This window comes from Toxorhynchites rutilus, chromosome 2 (genome assembly GCF_029784135.1).
Source record: "Toxorhynchites rutilus septentrionalis strain SRP chromosome 2, ASM2978413v1, whole genome shotgun sequence".
Taxonomy (NCBI): domain Eukaryota; kingdom Metazoa; phylum Arthropoda; class Insecta; order Diptera; family Culicidae; genus Toxorhynchites; species Toxorhynchites rutilus.
The window spans coordinates 261566950-261591342 of record NC_073745.1 but is presented as its reverse complement, the minus strand read 5'-3'; the positions used below and the strand labels follow the sequence as shown (position 1 = coordinate 261591342).

Genomic DNA, 24393 nt, shown 5'->3' with positions numbered 1-24393 from the left:
ACATTGACGCTGAATGGCTTTTTTTTGCAACATCACATGGCAAAAGACCTTGTGATGCAATTGGTGGTACATTAAAACGGATGGCAACAAGAGCTAGTTTGGCTAGGCAGCATGAACCATCCGATTACGAGTGCAAAAACGTTATTTGACTGGGATAGCAAGCGAAAAGAAGACTATCTTACAAAATTGTCATTTTCATATATGTCACAAGAAGAATATGATCAGGGTGTGGAAGAGTTGAGTAGCATGTGTAATAACACCAAACAAATTTCAGGTACCCAAAAGTATCATTCTTTTGTACCTGTATCCGAGAATGAAGTAGCAGCAAAGTTGTACTCTAACGACAATGCAGCAAGTTATCATAATGTGTATAAAAATATAAGAAAAAAATGAAACAAATTAAATTATATGCAACAAAATTGTTTTTTTTGTTCGTCTCTATTATTAGTGACTTCCAACACATTTCGGTTGGTTCGTCACTTTTAGTTCCATTTTTGGAAGAATGTCGGGAGTGAGAATTGAACTCTTGATCTCTGCGTGAGAGGTATGGATGTTTCCACTACGCCAGATTGCACAACAAAATTGTTAGTTGATAAAAATAAATGTTGATAAAAAATAAATGCTAAAAATTCTAGTATTATTATTAGTATCTCTTAAACTCCGATAAATATAGGAATTATTTGACCAAATTGTAGAGAATTATATTTTTTCCTTTTATAAATGTTGTGTTCTGTTGGCACAACATGTATAACATGTCAAAAGTTTGTATTAAGATTAAAAAAAACATGTTTTAATATCGCTACGTTTTATATTAACCCACATGTGTTCAAATGATTTTCAACGTAACTCCTAAACATATATTTCTACCATGATGATGTATTTGGAAGTTGTTGGAAATTATAAGCAAATTCATAAAATTTCATGAACATGACAGTATAACACGACAAACATATTAAAAGGGAATATTTACTATAAAAAGGACAATAAATTAGAGATATGTTTCTAAATATCTCGAGAATGGCTGCATTTACAGGGAGATTTATAATGAGCTTTTTTGTTTTAAATCACATCAGGAATCATAATTTGTGGCTAAATATGATTGTTAACATCCTCGAGTCGAGAAAGACGCACCACGCTAGATATGGGGTACAGACTAGGGGGGCGTTGCTGATTAATGGTCAGCTGCATCCCAATAGGAAGTATCCCGTGTCGGGCACACGTACAGAGCATCGAAGACTGCGACATACCAATTATGAGAACACTTGTAATACTAACGTCGAGTCAACCGCGAGTAATCGGTTACATATTACTAACATAGTCTAAGCAAACATTGTCAAAATATTGAACTCCCGGCTCCGTTAGGCTGACGCCATATGAGCCTTAATAAAATATATATTTTGGATAAAAAAAAAAAATATTGTTAACACACAAAAATTCGAAGTTTCGAAAATTCATAAAAATTCGATGTTCCACAAAGTTCGTCAAAAATAGTTTTACCATCTTGGACCCATTTTTTAAATTTTCTACATGACTTCTATTTTATATGAAAAAATTTAAAAAAAAATTAAAAAATATGTATTTTGGATATTGCAAATTAACGTTTTTTTTGTAAATAAAAATAAGATTACTAATTTTTTTTTCTCAGTGTATATTTTTTTCATGTTTAGACATCAATACTCTATAACTCTTTCTAAGACACTATTTCGGTACGACTCATAGTTTTTGAGATATAAATTATCGAAGATTTCTCCTACTAAAATCGATACGCCCTTTTCAAAAGTTACGCTTGAGTCAAAAAATTCCCAATTGCTGTAGAAAACTCATATTTCCTTCAACCCAAACGGAATACAAACTTTCATTCGAATCAAAAATACTCATGTTTTGTCATTTGTCGATTTCATTTGGAATTGCTCAATATAGAAAAAAAAAGATCCATGCTTATAGATGTTAGTCCGTCTCCCGTTATAAATGAAAAATCAGATGGCTACAGACATGCGTAGCGGAAAAATCAAAAGGGGATTGGTGTAATGTGATGTTGGGTGTTTCAATTTTGCGTAATCAAAAAAGGATTATTGGTTTCATGTACGAACAGAAGCAATTACTTATGATGGATGTTTTTTTACTCAAAAAGTGAAAGACTACAAGGAGGAAAAACAACTGTTTCAAATTCTTGGATTTTGGCACCCCAAAGAGTCAACGCCTCCGGCAAATGTCGGGTTAGCCTCCCGCACACTACGCTGCTGGTAGTTCATAGTTCTCATCCGTGTTTTTGAAATTAAGAAAACAAATATTTTCTTACGAATCTTAAAGTAAGGAAGGTTTCTCGTTTATCTTCTAATTATCTTGCATTTCAAGTAGCTATTCTCCGAGCTTTAGGGCTTATCTGACTCAGTTCTGAAATAATCTGCAAGCATTTGAGACAAACACTCGAAATTGGTCCCGCATTGTCAGTTATGAAAATGTTGATGACATGCTCAAGAGGCTCTGCAGTATGATTGCCAACGAGCTAACGAGCTAGATTTGGATCTTAAATCGTTAATCGTTCAAAATTGTTATTGATCATCTGGATGATGAATACGAGCGGTATTCCCCTGATTAGCTCGCAACCCGTTTTGTTCCTTATTGGATGGAACTGATATTTAGTATATATACTCACGATTTTTATTTTGAAAAAGGTTCTGGTTTGCGATAAATTCACCTTTCAGGTATTGAAGATTCCTTTTCCGCTTGCTTCTACGTACATCAGCCAGAGAGATTTCTCTTAAATTCTTCTAATCAAGGCCGAGGTGAGCCCCAAACTATGAGATTGATAAACGCAGCATCGTATTACCAATGTATTGCTAAAAATGACATAAGAGAACTATTTCAATTCACCCAGCGTGATTTAACCAGGAAAGGTTGAGAATCATTGGTCTCTTATGATTTAGGAAAAAAAAGTATGCAAAGACTAATTAGGCATCTTATTATCTTCTATCCACATGATTTTAATCAATGACGAGTGGCTACTGCCAACCAATGGTTGAGTAAACTACACCCAAAGTTAATTTTTAGCTCATTTTCTGGCATCCCGATTTATTATATTAAATGAACTGAAAGATGACATAAAATGTTCTACTTCCCAATACATGTATATCATTTGTATAATATATATGCTAGAGCAAATATGAGGGAGCGAAACAGGAGGCACATTTAAATGAAAGCTTTTCGTATAGTTTGCCAAATACACGGCCCAGACAGAGAAAGATATATTCTCGTTCATGTTCTTCTTTATCGGCTTAGAAAACACCTTCCAACTTCATTTTATGATGAGGTGTAATATTATCACGCTCCTTTATAATAGCGCTGGCAGCTATATGGATAGCGTGCTCGTGTAAAGTAACTTCGCATTCCAGCCGGCCTTGGTTCGATCCCCATTGATGTCGTATGGACTTTTCTTTTTGCACAATCCCAAATGAAAAGAGAAAAGAAAACAGAAAGAGATGTCTGCTCGCATACATACAAACCATTTTTAAGCTTCAAAATAGCTCATTATTTGCGCATTTGACTCTCATGACCAGGAAATGGCATCTTTTCTGCCAAAGATGACATGTTTTCTGCCAATTGCCAACCATCGTAGTACGATATTTAGGAAGCAGGAAGTTGTTACATCATGATCGTTTATATTATATCAAAAGTACGAATAAACGAACGAACAATCGGCTCAGTTATGTAAATTATCAGTAGTTATCAGTTACACAATATTCTAATGACAACTGTTTCATGTTGTTAGAGTTCGTTCGATTCGAAAATGGGTGATTTCGTGAAAATTTTTAGATCGTATACAATATGAATATCTCGTTTACTCCAGTAAACAGAAAACAAGAATGTACTTCATAAAAGACCGGTGTTTTAAAATTTTGGGAACAAAAAAAGAGTGATATCAACAACCGCGTAACTTCTCGGCTACCTCCCCCACGCGCAAGTCCTCCAGCAAGTGTGCTGAACGAATCAGAGAATGAAAAGAAGAAAAAAACCTGACGTTCATTTCATTTCCATTTCTCCAAATCAGTCCATTTCTAGGATAACCACTCTAATCGTCATGCTATATCGATGTTGTGATTCAGAACTGCCCTCACGACGAAGCAAACACGACACGAAGCGAATGTAACCGTCTTTTGGAATCCTTTCTGATCGTTTGCATAATCCTGTTTTAGCCGATTGCCCCTCGCCTCATAGACTTTGGCACCCACTACCCCGCCCACCAAACCCATTCACCCCATTCGCCCTTTCACTTAGAGAGTATCCTTTGTGTTTGAACGCTCCAGTAGAAACTGTTTTTCGTTCTCTCGTACACTACTATCCCACCCCACGAATCGAACTGTCGGATCCGGTCTATTACTATAATCTGTATCTTTTTTTAATCTATTATTTATATTCATACGTATGTTCGTCATTCCTGTATTATTCGCTATCTCGACTGTCAAAACCACCCTCCCCCATCAAACCCTTACAACCAAACCGTACAAATACCCCATTCCTCGGATTCTATAAAGCAACGCGTTTCTAGAAACCCTAGAGCCGTATTAAATGCTGATATTATCGCAGTTTAACTTAGAGGACAAAGCAAAGATAGCTTTTGCATCAAAGTATTAATCAGATCTTAATTAAATATCTCTATAAAATGCTTTGCTTGGCTATAATACCTTACCATAATAAGAGAGAGAAAAAACATATTTATCATACGTTGTATGTTCAGCATCAATCGATTTTTGTGTTTATTCCTTTCCTCGAAAGCTCATTTCTCACATGCGTCTGTTGTCTGTGTCGTTTTTCATTACCGTAGGAAGTTGTTCAGATACTTATGTTGTGTGTTTTACACTTTTCATCAGTTTTTCGAACGCTAATTTTTATATATTTTCTCTAGTCTAGCGCAGTTTGGTGGCTTTCGTTGATTTAAAAGTTGTTATGCGTAAAGTTCATTTACATTTTACCCATCCGCCATTTCACCTTCTCATTGTCTTACTATCACACATTTCTAATTCGAATTCGTTTTGTTTTGATTTCGTTGGAAAAATTTGGCACTTTTATTATACTTGTTTGAGCACCTGACTAGTTTTACGTTCAATGGATTCAGAACGAATGCGAAATTTGACTAGTTTAGAAATGCATTTGTATATAAATTTTTGCCGTTTGTCCTCTACCGAGAGCTGTACTTATTATAATAAGAAAGGGACAAAGGAACATTGGGTAGCGATAACGAAAATGGTTCTTCCCTCGACTTTCTCCTCAAAGAAACAGCGCAAGACGTTGGAAGCGAACGGAAGTAGAATCGAGATAGAAATGTTGTTCTACGCTATTGTTGTTAAAGCTAGTTTTCTAGAGTTTCCCGAAGCTTTTTTGCCTCGCTTCCCCCGAATGGAATCTTTGCCCCGCGCTTGTTTCGATAAGCTACTGGCACAAGGTTTTCCTCTCCGGATACCAGCACATGCCAAAGGAAGGAATAGCACAGGGTCGTTATGTAGTTCAGTGAATAAATGAAAGGAGCAATCTAATTGAATCCTTTGGCATCCGTCTAGTGCCACTGCTGCGGCAAATTAAATGAGGATTGAAAACAGGATTCAACATTCGTAAGCCGGTTTGCGGATTTGAAGTGAACGAGTTGCCATAACACCCCTTCAGTTGAATGATAACCGAAGGATGCTTACCGAACGCAGGATAGTGGAAAAGACAGCTTAGATTCGCATTTGTACTGCTTTGGGGTAATGGATAGTTCTTTAACCTGAACACAAGTATCGATCTGTCAAGCTAATTTTACGCTTCGCTTCAAACAAAGTTTCAATATTACGTTTTGCATAAGCACACTAAACGAATTATAAAAACAAAATCGACATGCGCTACTGTTTGGAACTAACAAGAATACTTGTAGGTTTAGTTGTAGTTTTATACTGAAGAGTCGTATAAACTAGTATCCGGTTATTGAAATTTTCGAGTGTGTGAGTGAACAACATGGACCAAATTAACCATGTGTTGTGTATTAGTTTTATCATTCGAGGGGTACGTTTCAAATTAAAATTTCTTTTGACGTCTTAAAATTTTAGACGCGTATTTTTTTTCTAGTTTAGGGTGCACCATGCTGAACTTCAGCGACCTGAAACTTTGGATTTTTTTCCGATTCAATCGAATCTCTTCTTCTTCTTCAATGGCGTTAACGTTCCCTGTGGAACTTTTGCCGCCTCAACGTATGCATTAACTAGCGTCATTTATTAATACTTAGTTGACATTTTCTATGCCGAATAACACGCCTTGAATGTATTCTGGAGTGGCAAGTTCTAGAATACGCGTGATCACAGTGTGCAAGTCGAAGGAAATTTCTTTGATGAAAAATCCCCCGGCCAGCACGGGAATCGAACCCGAACACCCGGCGTGATAATGTGAGACGCTAACCACTCGACCACGGGTGCACAATCAATCGAATCTACCAATTTCAGAAAACTCGTTATTTTTGAACAGTCGGACGATCCCTGATCTCTTACCATCGTTAACAGATATTTAAAAAAAAGATAGGGCAGTCCAAAATAAGTCGTCGCAACTTTGGGGACGGGATGTTGATGGCTTGGGAAGAATTTCTTCAGAGACTTTTTCTACCAACAGGAATGAACAGTCAGGAGTACAACGAAGTTCTTCAGAATCATTCACTGCGTAGAACGAGGTACAAACATGCCGCAGCTTGGTCGAAATCAGGTCGAATAGTTATTTTTAAACAGATTTAGAATTAAAGATTGCCTACGAATTATGAACATGTTGTTATTCACATAAAATTAATTCCATATGGTTCTATAGTTGTGAAACACTGGCGTTTTTTGTATTTCGAATGTTTCCCTATTTCCCTGTATAAGCAAAATCTTTTTATTTTATTATTATTATTTTTTTTAATTCGGTCTATTCAATTGTATCACTAAAATCTTTGACTGTCGTTTTGGTGGATTACCTTCTGTTGATGTTTTTTTTTATTTAAATCGTTTATTTTTACACGCTCAGTTACATAGGTTTAAAGGAGCCGAACTCCTTACTGTATTGTTACTAGTATATATACATTTTTCCTTAATTCTAATGTTAATAATATAGGAAACCGATTACTCGCGGTCGACTCGAGTTTAGAAGGGTGACATATTTTCTTCAGGAAAAGGATGGGATATGAGGATATGTTGACAATGATCACACTCACACTCTCAATCACCGGCACCATGGGCTGCCTTCCTCGGACCCGAAGGGTGTCTTCTAAATTCGATTTGGCGACAAGATACAGCTCGCACGACCAAAAAACGTGCTCGATATCGTGGTAACCTTGGCCACAAACACAAAGATTGTTGTCGGCAAGATTAATACGAAAGAGTAGCGCATCTAACGAACAGAGATTAGACATGAGTCGGGAGAAGGTGCGAATAATGTCCCGACTCAAGTCCAGACTTTTGAACCATGGTTTGAGGCGAACCTTAGGGATAATCGAGTGGAGCCACCGGCCCAATTCATCTTCGTTCCATTTGCGTTGCCAGTTAACTATGGTATTTTTGCGGACTAAAGAATAAAATTCATTGAAGGTGATTTGACGCTGCTAATGAGTCAGCCCTCTCATTACCCGGAATTGAGCAATGTGAAGGGACCCAGACAAAGGTAATGACATAACAGCGTCTGGATAAAGCACTCAAAATTTCTCGTATTCTCTCAAGGAAGTACGGCGAGTGCTTTTCCGGCCTCACTGAACGGATAGCCGGATGAGAAACCGAAGAGATAATAAATTGAAGCGATCTTTTAGTGGGAGTACGCCTGCCAAAACCTCGAGACTCATGGTATGCGTTGAGGGCATAAATCCCAATGCAATACGGAGACAAAGATACTGAATTCGCTCGAGTTTAATGAGGTGTGTTTTGGCAGCTGATTGAAAACAGAAACTGCCATACTCCATCACTGAGAGAATAGTTGTTCGATACAACATCACTGAGACAATAGTTGTTCGAGGTTTCTCGTGACAAACCTCCCGAGAAATTTCGCCAATAAGCACGTTTTTTCCCTTTGATCAAGTTTTTAAATTGATTTTCAAGGTCCAAATACGTTTGAAAATTCTCAATGGTGCCACGTTTCCGAAAAGCTTTAAATGCATTTGACTTATCTCCATAAAGCTTGGAACACTGGCTATCCCACCATGGATTGGGAGGCCTTCGACGAATAGTGGAACCTAGGATGGGTTTCGTTTGAGCGCGAACCGCGCTGTCATAGATCAAACGAGAAATGAAGTTATACTCCTCCAATGGAGGCAAACCATCTCTGGAATTGATGGCTAGAGCAATCGCGTCCGCATATTTTTTCCAGTCAATGTGTCTTGTGAGGTCGTATGCCATGTTTATTGATTCAGAAGAATTCAACCCATTGATGATAGAAATTTTGATTGGCAAGTGGTCACTACCTTTGGGATCCTGGATTACATTCCACTTGCAATCTAACGATAGTGAATTCGAGCAAAGCGAGAGGTCAAGAGCACTTGGGTTGGCAGGAGGTTTAGGTACACGTGTTGTTTCCCCAGTGTTCAAAACGGTCATATTGAAGCTGTTACAAAGGTCATATATCAACGATGAACGATTGTCGTCGTTCTGTTCCCCCCAGGTAGTTCCGTGAGAGTTGAAGTCTCCCAAGATCAATCGTGGCTCAGGAAGGAGTGAGCACATGTCAACAAGTTGCTTGCGGCTAACCGCAGCTCTCGGAGGCCAATACAAGCTGACTATACAGAGGTCTTTGCCTCTGATGTTTGCATGACAAGCAACAGCTTCGATCTCTCCAACTCTGTTGATGTTATTAGATCTCATATTTCAAAGGTGCTATTTACTGTTCTATTAATTGTCTTCTCAAACATCGCTAACTTCATCCATTCCTGATTGCCCATTCACTATATTTATGTTTTGGCAATCAGAAAGCTGTGTGACACTTTCATTCTTTTCGAGCTTCTATACTCCGGTATTTGAGTCTCAGTATTCGCAAACAAAGTTGACAGAGTAATTTTGTTTTTCATAAACTGTATTAACTGGACAAACCATATCTATTTGTTCTATTATTTAGTGACATTCTTAACTTGGTTAACAAAACATGTTTCCGAGGCTCACATACGCTGTCTGTTCAAAGTCTGTTCAAAAAGTACCGCGAATTGCGAATTTTCTGCGGGTCGCGCATCCTCAAATTTCGATTTTTTGTTTTTTGTTTGGCGTTATGTTGGCACCCATATTTCTTACTCATGTCATCCAACAAAATAAAGGCGATGTTTTTTTGTGGTCTAAATTGAGTAATTTTGGTTCGAGTTTCGCGGCGACCCATGTTTCATGTTTCATTATCGGTGAAAATCAAACGACACGAGGCCCTCAGCAATTTCTCAAACGGCGATTCAACGAATGGTCAATACCATTTTCCTCGCTTAATCTATATTTTCGTCTGTTCTCGATGTGCTTGGGTGTCCGGAACGCTTTTCGTTGTTCACATTTCGGCCCTCTGAGTACATTTTGTATCACCGATAAACATTGTTTCGGTCCAAGGTAGCTCCATCATATCCCACAGTCAACATTTGTCCGCGCAGGTAATTTTGTTCTTCTCCCAAAATTTTATACGGATTATTTGATCCATTTTGACGTGGGATCACGTCTAACAGGAATATATGGAGGTAAAATGAAAATTTAAACACTGAGCATGTAGGAAATAACGAAAAATTTCAAACACTTATAACTCAACCATTTCTTAATAGATCGCAAAGATGTTGATCAAGGTCAATTGATCGGAGATATTTCTACGCTTTTATGTTAGTAAAGGAAATTATATATGTTTTAATGCAAACTAACGAATAGCTGTAAAATTCCAAGAACTATCCGACCGCACTTAATCACACATTTGATTGGTATATTTTTTGTTCCTTAAGTTTTGCTATTTAATTCGAGCTACTAAAGTAGCACCAAAGCATAATTCGAATGCATCCATATCATTGCGAAAACAACCGTGACTACCAGCAGGAATCATTCTATCTAAGGGAAGAACAGACAAAGAAGTAGCTCAATGAATATTCTCCTGTTACGGCAATTCTTCAGTTTCTGGATTGCTATCGTGCTGAACGGACATGCAAAGTTGTTAGCTTCAGAATGCATTCTCGAACTGTGTGCAAAGGAATGCGACATATGCTAAAAGCTGATCCATATTTTGGGACCAGACACGAGTCGATAATTTTCCATCATGTCAACGATCCGTCTCATGTTGCTGTTAGAGTTAAAAACTATATGGAAAATAGCGGATGGGGAATTCTGGTTTACCCACCTTATTGACCAGACCTTGCCCTCTACGTTTACAATTTGTTTCGCCATTTGATGCACAACGCTTTTAGACGAATACGCTTTACTTCAAAGTAAGGCCTTTTGGCTGGATGGATTCGTTCTTGGTTTGAAAAGATGGATGCTTCTTTAGCGCAGGAAACCGTAAATGGCCAAAAAGATGGGAAAAGTAGTGGCTAGCGATGGTCAATATGCAGAATAATATATTAATTCATTTTCTAACTGACATAAATATGTTTTTCATACGAAAGAAACGAAACGAACTAAGCTGCACTCTCAATATCAACAAATTATGAATGTTAATGCTAGTCTCGGTCCAGCCAGCGAGCCGGTCTAAGAGAGTGTCACTGTAGATTTTGATCTTCTAATTGTTTGGATGTGTGTGTGTGTGTGTGTGTTTGTATTTGTAAGTATGTGTATCGATGTGAGTTTTTATACAAGTACAATCAAGCAACTGTCAAAAATAAACTGAACATTTAAATGGCCGAACTTGCCTTCATAAGTAAGAAACATGCGTACGCGGAAATTCAAAAGTCGCAATATTATTCATGCCGGGTGTTCGGGTTCGATTCCCGTTCTGACTGGGGGATTTATCGTCAAAGAAATTTCCTTCGACTTGCGCTGTGGTCACGCGTATTCAAGAGCTTGCCCCTCGGAATACATTCAAGACGTGTTATTTGGCTTAAGAAATCTCAACTAAGTATTAATAAATGATGCTAGTTAATGCATACGTAGAGACGGCAATAGTTCCACAGGGAACGTTAACTCCATTCAAGAAGAATATTGTTCAAACAGACCTCGTAGACAAAGAAATTGGGTCATTTAAAAAACATCCACCGTTTCTTAGATATTGAAAGATTTTTTTAATTCAAAAGAAACTCAAGTATGTATTGGTGCTCATTATCTTTGTTGTGGTTCTCCGCGCTTCTCCATTATCTTTTGTGAACGATATTTCTGTATTTTACCCTATTTTCATAACCCGTGAAGAACTGTTTCGTTTTTTTAATCTTTGTAGTGCTTTTCTGATGAAAATTTGGTTAATCAATTTCCTTTGCGATAATTCATGGGTCATCCAAACATAGAATTTCTTTGCGTAGTTGACCATTTCAAATGATTTTATACTATAACATGGTTGATTTTTAATGCATTGGGTATCTCCTGACAGCTTGTATACTGGTCTTGCTTGACCAGTTGCCAGATTTCATCGGTTTTGTAACTATAGCGAGGTTGATCTTTGATATTAACATTTTCAGAGAAATATCTAACAAACCACTCTACTTTTACTACTTTTATACTTTTCATATAGTCCAATTTATATTTTAACGTTTTTTCGATAGTATTTTGTCCAGTGTCCACATATTTTATGCTTTGGAATGTTGTTACGTGCTACAAATCACGACACAAAAGAGAACGCGACAACTCTGCATCGGTTCGCACTTCATGACATACGAGTCAATACACCAAAACCGTCATGTACGGTTTCGGTGCAGAAAGTTTATTTTCTTCTTTGCCTCTAACATATACATATCAAACCTCTCCATGCATCATGAAACAGCAGGAACAGCGGACTGCGCAAAGCGAATGATTTATATTCAACTAGTCTAGCAGATCTTGATTCTTAAGCCTCAGAGAGTGCAAACTATATGATTATTTGCCTTTATAGAGGGCCTCTATTAGAGGCTAAGGGAAGGGTAGTCAGATTATATTTTTCATTTTTAACGCTGCTATCCCTTGAAATATATATTTTCATACAGATCGCATAGTTTTACCGCTCCAGTGAGAAACAAAAACTCTCTCGTCTCAGCTCTTTTCCCATTCGCTGCTCTCCGCAAATGGTGACCGAATAATGACGTAATTTTTGTTGTATCATTTCTCGCTCTGCACTTTTCTGTGCACACCTTGGCGGCGCTGCGGTGAAAGTGATGATGGTTTTAAATTTTGCAATTTGAGTTTATGGAAGGTTTGTAGTTCTTTCCATAAATTACAATGTTATAATCATAAAAGATCTGTATACTTGTAACTGTATAAATATTGGCAATGGTTGAATCAAAAAAGGAAATTCGAGAGCACAAGCAAAAACAAGTTGAAAAATGCATGGTTCCTGCATGTAAGAACTACCTTGGAAAGCCCGGAACTAAAATATACGTGATTTGTTTTTGAGTTTTAGGTTACATTATCATCATTTTCTTAGTTCAAAAACAAAATCCAGATGTCTCACCGGTCGTTTACGTTTTGCGTTAGATCGCCAATAGTAGAACGGGGCGATTCATACGGTTCAAGCTTGTATGCAGGCTTCGAAAATGGTGTGCGATGTTTGGTACAGTTCGGATATGCAATCACCAGTCTTCGCTGCTCTCTTGGTTTAATCATTTAGTGTAACACAAGTGATTACTGTCATTCATACAAGTATCTGAATGATCCTCTCATATTTGGTTATATGTTCGTGAGAGGTTAGTTGTATGACACATTGTGTATCATTCGATATTGATCGAAACTCAAACTCTGCGTAACGGTGCTAGGGTCAAAATGAACTAAAGCTAAAAGGCTAGGGATATCACCAAAGGTTTAGGAATATCGCAATCTAGACAATAACATTTTAACACTTCCCCGACCAAAAGCCTTTTAATAAGCGTTTTACATCTCACGCTTACACACCGATAGACGATTAGTAGGTTGCCTTGGTTTGATACGCTACTCAGTCTACCAGGTCCGGCCAAAAAGCCACATCGTTTTTCGAGTGAAGGTGGCAACTTCCGGCAGGTATTTTTTTACTGTATATCTCCTCGTTCACCACAAACCCTGAAGGAAATAACAGCGGTTTGGACATTTCCTTCTCGCTTACCGTCAACCACAGAAAAATCTTCTTCGGGAATTGGTGTGGGAGATATATTTGATGTTATGGCTTACCTTCTTGGTGGGGGACGTAAAGTATTCGGTCTCCTGCCAATCGTTCACGTCCAGCGTCAAGTAGGTCTCGCTATCCATTATGACCACGACGTCGCGTTTCGCCAGAAAGATGCTTTTCGCCAGCACTGTAAGCCGCTCCTTCTCGGTACTTGCCTGGTATTCGAACACTACCGGTCTCGACCACTGTTTGACCAGTTGCTCCGACTTCCCGGGTCAAGGTGCGGAACGATGTGACCATCTGGCTCTCCGTCGCGCACCGGTCGTGCATTTTACGGTTAGGTGACTGAAAAAAAGCTTTTGTTTCGGCCCGAACAAGTAGAAGCAGTGGCGTCGAGTGGAGATTTTGCACCCGGGGCGGAAGTGTCTGGTTGCACCCCCTCTGTCTTCGCTATCTGTATATGGTGTATGCCGAATGGTGAAATATTTGTTAATGTAGGGTTCTTCTGCACCCCTAAAATCATGTACCCGGGGGTGGATCATATAACATTTATTCAATGTTATATGAACAGTTTTGTTCCACATTCATCGCCATTCACGTAGCTTAAAAATTCCATCCTTCCATAACAGATTTGCTTTTACGTCGAACACTAATCAAGGTATTTCCTATGCTGTCCATAGAGTCGAAGTTTTTGCTCTTGACAGAATTTTGTAGGGGCCTGAGCCTCTCATAATTTTAAGGGGTAACAACTTATTAGTTTAGCTGTTGGGATAGCTACTCCCAGCCAGACTTTGAAGATAATATATCGTGTTTTCAAAAAGACAGAAAGTTTGGCGTAACCCTGATGGAACACGGATTTCTGTCCAATATTACCAGACACAGAGTATTACTTTCTGTGGGTGAAGACCGGTTATGGGCTAATGGTGGCTCATTTCGCTAATCCCGTGTTTTCTGCCGCTCAACTTGGTTGTAAATGATATATTTTTATCACCTTTCAATATTTGCTTTAAAAATTCGTTGCACTTTTGAACAAGTCGCAGATGGAGATGCAATTCGTTAATGGTTTTTTGATCAAATTGTATGGAACGAACATATCGTAACGTTTTACGTAACAAAGCTTCTCCAGATACACATGAAGTCTTTTTTTCACTAACATCGGTGGCTCGTCTACTATCAAACTAAATTTAACGGTTTGGAGATGAGCTCTTAGCTCTTCATGGTACCCTTCGACCACTATATTATAAATGATCGGCTTTATCTTAGTTCGTTCTAACTTGATCCCTTTCGCAATAACTGAATCAGCCAGAGAGAGCGACGCATGAGAGCTGCAAATCCACTATTTCGAAAGTGGACTTACCACGCGACGCGTCGAAAAATACAGCTGCAAATTCAGCATTCCGCAACATTGAAATGGAAAAAAAATCGTTCAAATCGTAAACTGTTCGCTGCTCTTCATGGGCACTATGGGCGTACTTCCATTCTGCTGATGCTCTTGTGTGTCGGCGTGATGCAGCAAGTACTTGATGCCAGCGAAAACTTTAACGTAACCTAACCGACATAAGGATCTGCACTCGGTACCAACCAAGATAATTGCCTTTTCCATTCTATGGAATATCTCTGACCAGCTTTTTCGACACTCTCACAATCCATAACTTACCTGATTGGTAGACCCTGGTAAGCAATCTGCAACATCGGAATGTTCGACGTAACAGTCAATGTCATCATCTGACATATCGATTGTTCGAACACTTCCACAATCACTGGTTTTATCCACTATTGAAATCAATTGCTCCTCCTGTACTGACTGCTTCTCCGGAATCGACCTCTCCATCAGACTCGACTTTTCTTCCGGAAGCGACTGACTTGGACATTTCATGTGGTGAGAATTACATCGATGATTATTAACATAATCATTCAACATATGATCAACTTCGTATACGGACAAATTCAATAAACTATTTAATGTGGGCTATGATGACAATTCTTATTTCCAACCAGCAAAACTTTGGCGGGGATCCCATTATATTTATTATGGATATTTTTTTCTGATATTTTTTTTTAAATCAGGAAATATAAGGATGATGATGAAAATTTATGAAAATCAAATAAAATTGAACAATTGTCGGGATACCAGGAATCGTGCCAAAAAGTCTGGGAAATCCTGAAAAATCAGGAAGGTTGGAATTTTTGTCTCTACGTTAAATACAACACAAAACAACAATCACAATAACAAGCGAGTTGTTATTAGATAGTAACAGGTGGGAATTGAATACGCTATACAAAGAGCAATTGTGTTATAGCGAATAGTCTAAACGTAATCCAAACAAATCAAACTACGGGCATTGAAATCATATAAATAGGGTAAACCCTGTTCAGTAGGGTCAGTGGCAATAAAACCTTAGATCAGTATAGATCAGCTTTGGCTATATTCGATCACATCTTTTAATTATTAGCGGCCAGCCTACTCTCTACTAGACAGCTTTAGAACTCCACTTAGATACATATCTATCTGGGCGTAGGTAGCTTCCTTTCGACGCTCTCGCCTTTCTTCGGAAGGGTTTGTAGGGAATGATAGGAATCTGTTTGAATTATATTAATTACTAGCTGACCCGGCAAACTTCGTCTCGCTCAAAATTTGTGTTTTGGTATGAATACATTCAAACATTCACGTTTTCTTACTAAGCGCAAGTTCATGAGTCCAATCGCAGAATTGTTCATTGATTGATCCTCTAATCGACCCCATTGAATTTACCTTTCACTAAAAAAATCCTAGTGCTTCTACCAAAACTCATCATTATAATATCAGATTACTGTCAGACACAATTCTCGTTCAAGATTTTTCAACCACTTGCAAATAACATGTTTCTCCGTTACATGGAATAAATGTTTGATGCGGAAAATTTGATAGAATAAAGACAGACCCCTCCCCTCTTCTCCCCTTAGAGAAGGGAGAGGAGTGTCCATTCACCATAGACACGTTTCGTGCCTCCTAAAATCTTCACATGTCAAATTTGGCTCCATTTGCTTGATTAATTCTCGAGTTATGCAGAAATTTGTGTTTCATTTGTACGACAGCCCACTCTAAAAGAGGGGGAGGAGTGTCGAACACCATAGAAACATTTATTGCTTCCTAAAACCTCCACATGCCAAATTTGGTTTCGTTTGCTTGATTGATTCTCGAGTTATGCAGAAGTTTGTGTTTTATTTCTATGGCGCCATCCCCTTAGAGAGGGGGTGGAGTATCTAACCACCGTAAAAATATTTATTGCATCCTAAAACCTTCACAGGCCGAATTTGGTTTCGTTTACTTGATTAATTCTCGAGTAATGCACAAATTTGTGTTTCGTTTGTATGGCAGCCCCCCAGTATCCAACCACCGTAAAAACATTTATTGCACCCTAAAACCTCCATATGCCTAATTTGGTTGCATTTGCTTGATTAATTCTCGAGTAATGTAGAAATTTGTGTTTCATTTGTATGGCAGCCCCCCCTTAGAGAGGGGGGAAGAGTCTTAAACTATCACGAAAACCTTCCCCGGCCCCAAAAACCCCTACATACCAATTTTCATGTCGATCGGTTCAGTAGTTTCCGAGTCCATAAAAATAAGACAGACAGATAGACAGACAGACAGACAGACAGACAGAAATCCATTTATATATATATATATATATATATATATATATATATATATATATATATATATATATATATATATATATATATATATATATATATATATATATATATATATATATATATATATATATATATATAGATGAGATTTGTGTTCGAAACTATCATTTCAGAATTATTTGAGATCTTTCTTATTCCTTAGTCATACTAATTAAAAATATGAATGGAATAACACAAAAAAATAAATATAAAAAACCTCCATATGCCTAATTTGGTTGCATTTGCTTGATTAATTCTCGAGTAATGTAGAAATTTGTGTTTCATTTGTATGGCAGCCCCCCCTTAGAGAGGGGGGAAGAGTCTTAAACTATCACGAAAACCTTCCCCGGCCCCAAAAACCCCTACATACCAATTTTCATGTCGATCGGTTCAGTAGTTTCCGAGTCCATAAAAATAAGACAGACAGATAGACAGACAGACAGACAGACAGAAATCCATTTATATATATATATATATATATATATATATATATATATATATATATATATATATATATATATATATATATATATATATATATATATATATATATATATAGATGAGATTTATGTTCGAAACTATCATTTCAGAATTATTTGAGATCTTTCTTATTCCTTAGTCATAATAATTAAAAATATGAATGGAATAACACAAAAAAATAAATATCAATGACAGTGTAGAGAAAAGCAAAATTCTAGGCGGTTGACAAACGCAAGTTGTCGCATGTGTTGACATGCAATAAAACAAAAAAAACAATTATTTGTATCATATAGGTGTGAAAGAAGGAACGAATCCGACAGAGGTTGCGAAGAAAAGAGAAATTTTGCGTTTGATCTTTGGTGTAGTAACTCAACAAGCCGAGACTGATAAAATCATGCCGCTTTAAATCGAACAAAAAAAAATGCGATGCTCATTGGTTCATTTAGGATTGAGCGATCTTGGATCGACTTTCAGAAGATGGTTTCCATTTCGATTTCCGATTTTTTTGATCGATTAGTGATAGTGAATAGAATTTAGCCATCTTGGATCGATATTTAGAAGTTCGATGTTTTCCTCTCCGATTTCCGATTTTCGGATCGATTCTCCCTACTTAAAAAAATTACCGAAAATCGATCTCTTCGATCTTTTTGCTTATAGAAAAAATATTTGTAAATTTGTTTCCAGTGAACATTGATTTTAATCTCACCAAAACCACTTGACACTCGATTTCATAAACATTAGATTTTTTTTCAAGTTTATCAAATCAGTGGTCGTAAATTTTGGAGAAGCAGTTTTGTATGTTTGGTCACAAGTTATATTTACACCATCACATTCACTAGGCTGAAAGTGAAAATTGTGACGAGATGGGATAGTGACCGTGATCCAGCTGGGACGTTCTTTTCAAGAACTGGGAGAATACCAAGAATTCGACTAAATGCCAGGTGTATGATACGACTGGATTCAACGGGACTATTGTCAGCGGAGTTCTGGAAGAATATCAGTTGTTGAATGTCTAATAATAAATTTCAAATGATTTATTCAATTAAATAATTCCATGACGGTTCAAAATGAATGCCCTGGACAATACATTTTTTCTGGGCTTTCAAGTTTTTCATGTGACTTTTATTCTGAGAATTAAACTGAAATGCCTTTGATGTTAGAATAGAAATTCGAAATGTTTATTCCACGTTTAAAGAAAAGACAATACCTATATAGAACAAGTAAATTGAATTGGAAAAGGGTATTTTATTTACCAAACATCGATTCTTTGATACTGATTTAATCAGTGAATCGATCCCTGCGCCGTTTGGAAAATCGATCCATCAAGATCGGTCTTTTTCTAAAGATCGCCCAATCCTAGTTCCGTTATAACAGTGATTGGTATGACAACATTCTGGAAATAAAAAAGTTTAGCAAGAAATATTATTTGGAGTTATAATTGATCTTTTTTGGTTAAAACGGAAGGGCTGTGTATCATTCGCGAAGACGCCGACAGCAGATAAAAATATGATTATTTTTCAATCCAAGGGTCCTAAATTTATCTATTGATATGATCTGAATTACCGTTCAGGTCCTCGCTCGAGCAGATTTCAATTTTCTGGCAAGAAGTGTGTGTCCGGAAGATCAAATCAAATGCGTACATTTTTGTTGATTGTCAAACGAATGCAAACAGTTCGTATTTTTATCACGAACTTAAAGAACTGTTAAAAAGTATTCACAAATCTATTAGACACGAGTAAATAGCGCGCATGATCAGGAAATCACAGGAATTTATTGATATATAAGGAATAGAGATCTTCAAAATTCAAGTCAGTCAGCTACCAAATTTTTCGCCAGATTTATTGCCTCTGACGCTTTTTTTTATATTTCTATGTAGCATGTGTGGAATATGACTTTTTTTTACCTATCGTCACAAAAATTCAGATCATTGTATCGAAAAATGATGTTTAATGAAAGAGGGTGATTCTATCATTTTTTCATTTTTATTGTCGTCAATAGAAATTGTAGACCAATACATACATTCTTAATACTACTTAAAACTACTTACTTAAAACTAAAAAAAAACTAAAGAGATCCGGCTGGATAATTTATCCGTTTAATTCAAAAGACGATTTTAACAAGTTACATAATCAAAATTTTTATTTATTTATTTATTTATTTATTTCGTCAAACCAGCGTAGACTAAATATGCTGCCCAAATATTACAGTGAAATTTAACTATATCTTATTCTATTCAAATAGTCTTTGAGCATTGACCTTGACATGGTTACATCAATTATTTCACAGTGTTCGTTACAGAGGCTCATCATACGATTAATAGGACTATATTTGGCATAATTCGTTCTTCGGTAATCTATGTAGAAAATGTTAGGGTTTTTCAGGTGCCTAATCGGTGCGTAAAAATTTAGGTTTCCTAATATTTCTTCTGAGTCCACTCGTTGTGATATGATGTGGCAGAGTACCGACGTTCTTTTAAGCTTTTCATATTGATTAGCATGCACCGTGCCTCATATGGAGGGAGATTGTATGAGGACCAGCCTAGCTTACGAAGTGCAAATAATAAAAATTGTTTTTGTACAAATTCAATTCTGTCTTCGTGTGAAGTTATGTAGGGGGACTATACAATACTACAGTATTCGAGAATTGATCTGACGTATGTAATATACAAAGTTTTTATTGTGTACGGATCGTGGAAATGGTAACTAAAGCGTTTGATGAAGCTCAACATATTATTTCTTCTATGGATGATTGTATTATAATTATCAACGAAGGTTAGTTTCGAATCTAAGACCACGCCTAAGTCTCTTACTCGTTGACATCTACTGATGGGTTGATTTCCCAGCTTAACACCATTGTTAAATGGTGTTCTTCTTCTTGTAAAAGTCACCAAAGTGCATTTCCTAACATTGAGCTGTAATAAACTCTTAGTGCACCAATTATAAACTATGTTAGCTTCATTTTGGAATGTTTGAGAGTCTTCTTCATTCTTTATTTCCATATACAGTTTCATATCGTCTGCTTGATGAGTGCCTTAACACTGTTAAGAAAAACGCAAACGTCATAACAAATAAAATGAACAAAAGGGGCCCAAACAAAATGAGACCCTTGGGGAACTCCGGATGTAACTAATATTGGTTTTGAAATTTTCCCATTAAACCTTACTATTTGCGTGCGGTCAGTCAAATATGATTCTAGCCATTTCAATAGCTTGACTTCTATCCCCATTTTTTGAAGTTTAAGAAGCAGTAATGGTATATCAACACGATCGAAAGCTTTACTAAAGTCAGTGTATAGAGCTTCAACTTGATTACCATTATCCATTGCATTCAAAGTGAATGTGACAGCAAATCCAGCAAATTTGTTGTCGTTGATCGCCCTTTGAAAAAATCGTGTTGCTTATTCGTAATTCGTGTCTTTAGTTGTTGAAAACAGTTTTTGGTTTATTATGGCTTCAAAGAGTTTTGGAATGCAAGAAAAAATTGCTACTCCACGATAATTTCTTGTTCGTTCATCCAATCGACGTATGCCCGACGCATTCCATGGTCACCACGCTCTAATTTTTGTACCAGTTGGACTTTATATGGATGTAGGTGCAAGTCCAAATGCAAAATTCGCCACAATGATGTGTTTGACAAGCCCAATTGCCGAGCACGCCGTGGAATCGAAACATTCGGGTCATCCTCCACACTGGCAGCAACAGCAGCAATATTTTCGGCAGAACGCACATTACGACGATGCACAGGTTTCACAATATCCGCTACGGATCCAGTTTGTTCGAATTTACGCACTACATTAGCGATTGTGTGCTCTGTAGGCCGTCCATGACGACCAAAATCCGTCCGTAATGCTCGAAAAACATTTGCCGGTTTTTCATCATTTTTATAGTATAATTTAACAAAATTAACACGTTGTGCCATGCTAAAACGATCCATATTGTAAAATGGCAGACATTCAACTAACGATATGACGTTTTGGTTGACAGCTATGTCAAACGGTTGTCAGCGCAGGGCTGTATACTTTCGGAAGCCCGAAATGGAAAACCCTGTATTACCGGATTTGAATATAGGTACACGAAAAGAGTTTTTCCATATTTATGGGAACCTTTCTGATTCCAATGAGTTATTGAAAAGCCGTAAAAATGGATGAGTTAATTCAGATGCCAATTTTTTTATAAAAACCGGTGGAATTCCGTCAGGACCTGGCCCTTTTGAGACATCAAGCTTATTTAATGCGTCAAAAATTCCAATGTAAGTTAGTTTTCTGACTCCAACGTCACATAGAAATTCTGGAAGAAATGCAAAGAAGTCACGATCTCGGTCCTCCTCAGCTGTTTCAATATAAGCTTCTTGAAAAAATGTTGCAGAGAGGTTGCAAATTTTTTCTGGGTCATTCCCCACGGTATCGTCAAGGTGCATGCGTGATGCAAAACATTCTAAGCCGCTATACAGTTCAAAGATCCTTTTTTTTTTCTTACGCCACCGATAATTTATTCCAGTTGTCAAAACTAAAGAATGTTATTTTGTACATCACCTCGAAAAGATTCTTCTGGATATGAATTTACGTATGGAAAAATCTATAAGAATGATATCTAAAAGTTTTATTGCAAAAGAATGGATCATTACCAAAGCTCACAAATAATACTAAATGGGATTTTGAGCTACGCCTTATAATTCAGCTAGTTTCAGTTGCGTTAGACTTGAATTCTCATGGAAAAGTGTCTCAAATTATGCATTTTGAAACGTTTTCTCCTCTGCGGGGTGCTTTTTGTCTTCGTTATATAAATCTCTTCTCCTGAAGCGATGAAACCATTCACAATGGTTTGGAGTTCGAACAAGAGTTCGATGCACTTCAGCCAAATATTTCTTTAAAATAAACACGAAAAGCAAATAATGCTTTGTTGGCTGAAATGTCACCATTTCCTCGCGCTAAATACAGCTGACACCGAGAAATGCTCTCAGTTGTGATGATGGTGCATTGTTTACCAGTACCGAAATCCTACATTGTGATGATTTTCACGTAACATTTTTGACTAAAAAATTACTGCTGACCATTACCTGATAGAAAATTGCGCGTTTCTTTTTGCATACATAATAAATAGTTTTAATTTTCAATATTGACTCGTTGCTACTTTCATTCTTCCATGTAATTCTGTGCCAGCCACGGAGTCAAATTAAAATTTCTGTTTTTTGTTTAATTCAAATGTATTCACACTTTGCTTCGAACCAATCCAATTGGGTTTGCCGTCACGAATATCGTTCCGGCGAAAGGCTGGACCGAGGCGATAATTAAGTCCCGCGAATAAAGAATAGGAAATTACAGTGTATGAACTTCTGCTGCATATGTGCCGGAACAAATGGATCGTTTTGTAACGAGATTGTGTCATAGGTGGGTGGGCGAATCCAAAGCCAAAGGTTCGGCGAGACAGGGCAAGTGCAAGCGAGTCCTTCGCATTCCATCCCGCCTTACATACGAAACAAAACGCAAACTGGCAGCCGGCGATCGATGCTGCAGAAAATAACCAATTGTCTGGGTCATGCCACGCTGCGACCATGCCACGAAACCAAAATGGCATTTCGCTTTGGTCTGTGGCTCTGCCACATTCTGACAGCAGCAGTGTGCACAGCAAACTCCGGCACCCTTTCGGCATCCTGCTGTTGTTCCAGCATCGGGCATGCTGTGAGCGAAAGCAAAATGTATGCCACATATCACGAGCGAGAGGACCGACCTCTCCTCCACTGCGGAACAAATGGATTCATTCGTAATTAAGTTGAATATTTATTCACTTGAATCGGCACAACAAAAGCAGTCGCAAATATTTTTGCTTTTAGTCCTTTTCTGGTGTAAACTCTGTCTAGGGTTTCCCAAGGAGGAGACCAAAAATAAACTTTGCCCAACACCTCGGTGTTGAGGCTGAGGCTCGCTTCCGAGCATGCTGCTCTCATGAACGACTGGGGAAAGTAATTGGAGTGCAGAATTTTCCACCCTGTGTGTTCTTTCGAACGTTTAAGACTCAACTCAATGAGCATATTTGCCAAGGATCCCGGCATTGTTCGTGTGAGTGTGTATGTACGGAAGGATTTCAATGGGAAAGGAAAAATGGAGTTTTCACTTGACAAATAATAACCGGCTTCTGTGAGTGTGGGGGAGAGCCGAGGGGAGGGTGGAGAGTACCGAGCTTCGGTAAATTGGGAAACCACGTGTAAAATGGGCTTCTCGTTTGCCTCCGGAGCACCGGCTAGAATGTACACGATCATAATGTTAATTTCTGGATGCAACAATATTTATTGACTGCGTAATAATCAGATAGGTAGAAATGGAAACTAACGTGGACATTGGAAGAAATTAATATTCGAATAATTATTACCGAGCTATGGATGTAATTTCACGCTTACTGGTGATTTTAATTGGAGTTAACATTGTCGTCGGGAAGAGACAACTTCGGTCAATCGACATTTGATAGCCGTGTGGTCGATTGGGAAATTCAATCGTCTTAATATTAACAATTTCATTAATTTATTACGAGCCAAACAATACTCGTATTGGTGTCCTAGTTGTATGTATCATACAAGTATATTTTTTTTTGTTTTTAAGATATTTTTTTATAAATCGAAAGGAATATTCTATATTCTTGTTCGAAAATGTCACATTTCTTCAGAACCATTTATGCGGATGTTTGGACAAAGATCATCTACCTTTTAACTTGTTTAATTTTTTTCTGGAACTAAAGGTTAAAACATTTGAGAAGGAATAAAAACTGATGATACTGTTTTTAATTATATTTTTTGAAATTTGATAAGAATTTCAATGATTCAAAAGATTACAAGAAAGCACAAATAAATACGAATAAAATCCAGTGGAAATCGCAAGACTATATGTCTTTGATGGAATAGTGGAATGTTTGATATCCTATGTTCAGAATTTTGTAATAGCGTAATAAAATCAAATTTCGCATAGTTCTGCTTGATCTTGTTTTGATTTTGCTCAAACATTTCAGTTTCATACAAAAACTACGGTATAAAAATCCTCATTTCATATTCTGATTGGCATTTTTTCCATTAAAAT

At 37.4% G+C, this 24393-nt stretch overlaps 1 protein-coding gene across 9 annotated transcripts in view; it reads left to right on the top strand.

The window, feature by feature from the left end:
• LOC129764713 (cyclic nucleotide-gated cation channel alpha-3) overlaps window positions 1–24393 on the top strand; it is a 425575-nt gene that overhangs the window by 362841 nt on the left and 38341 nt on the right. The gene's annotated exons all lie outside the window — the stretch shown is intronic.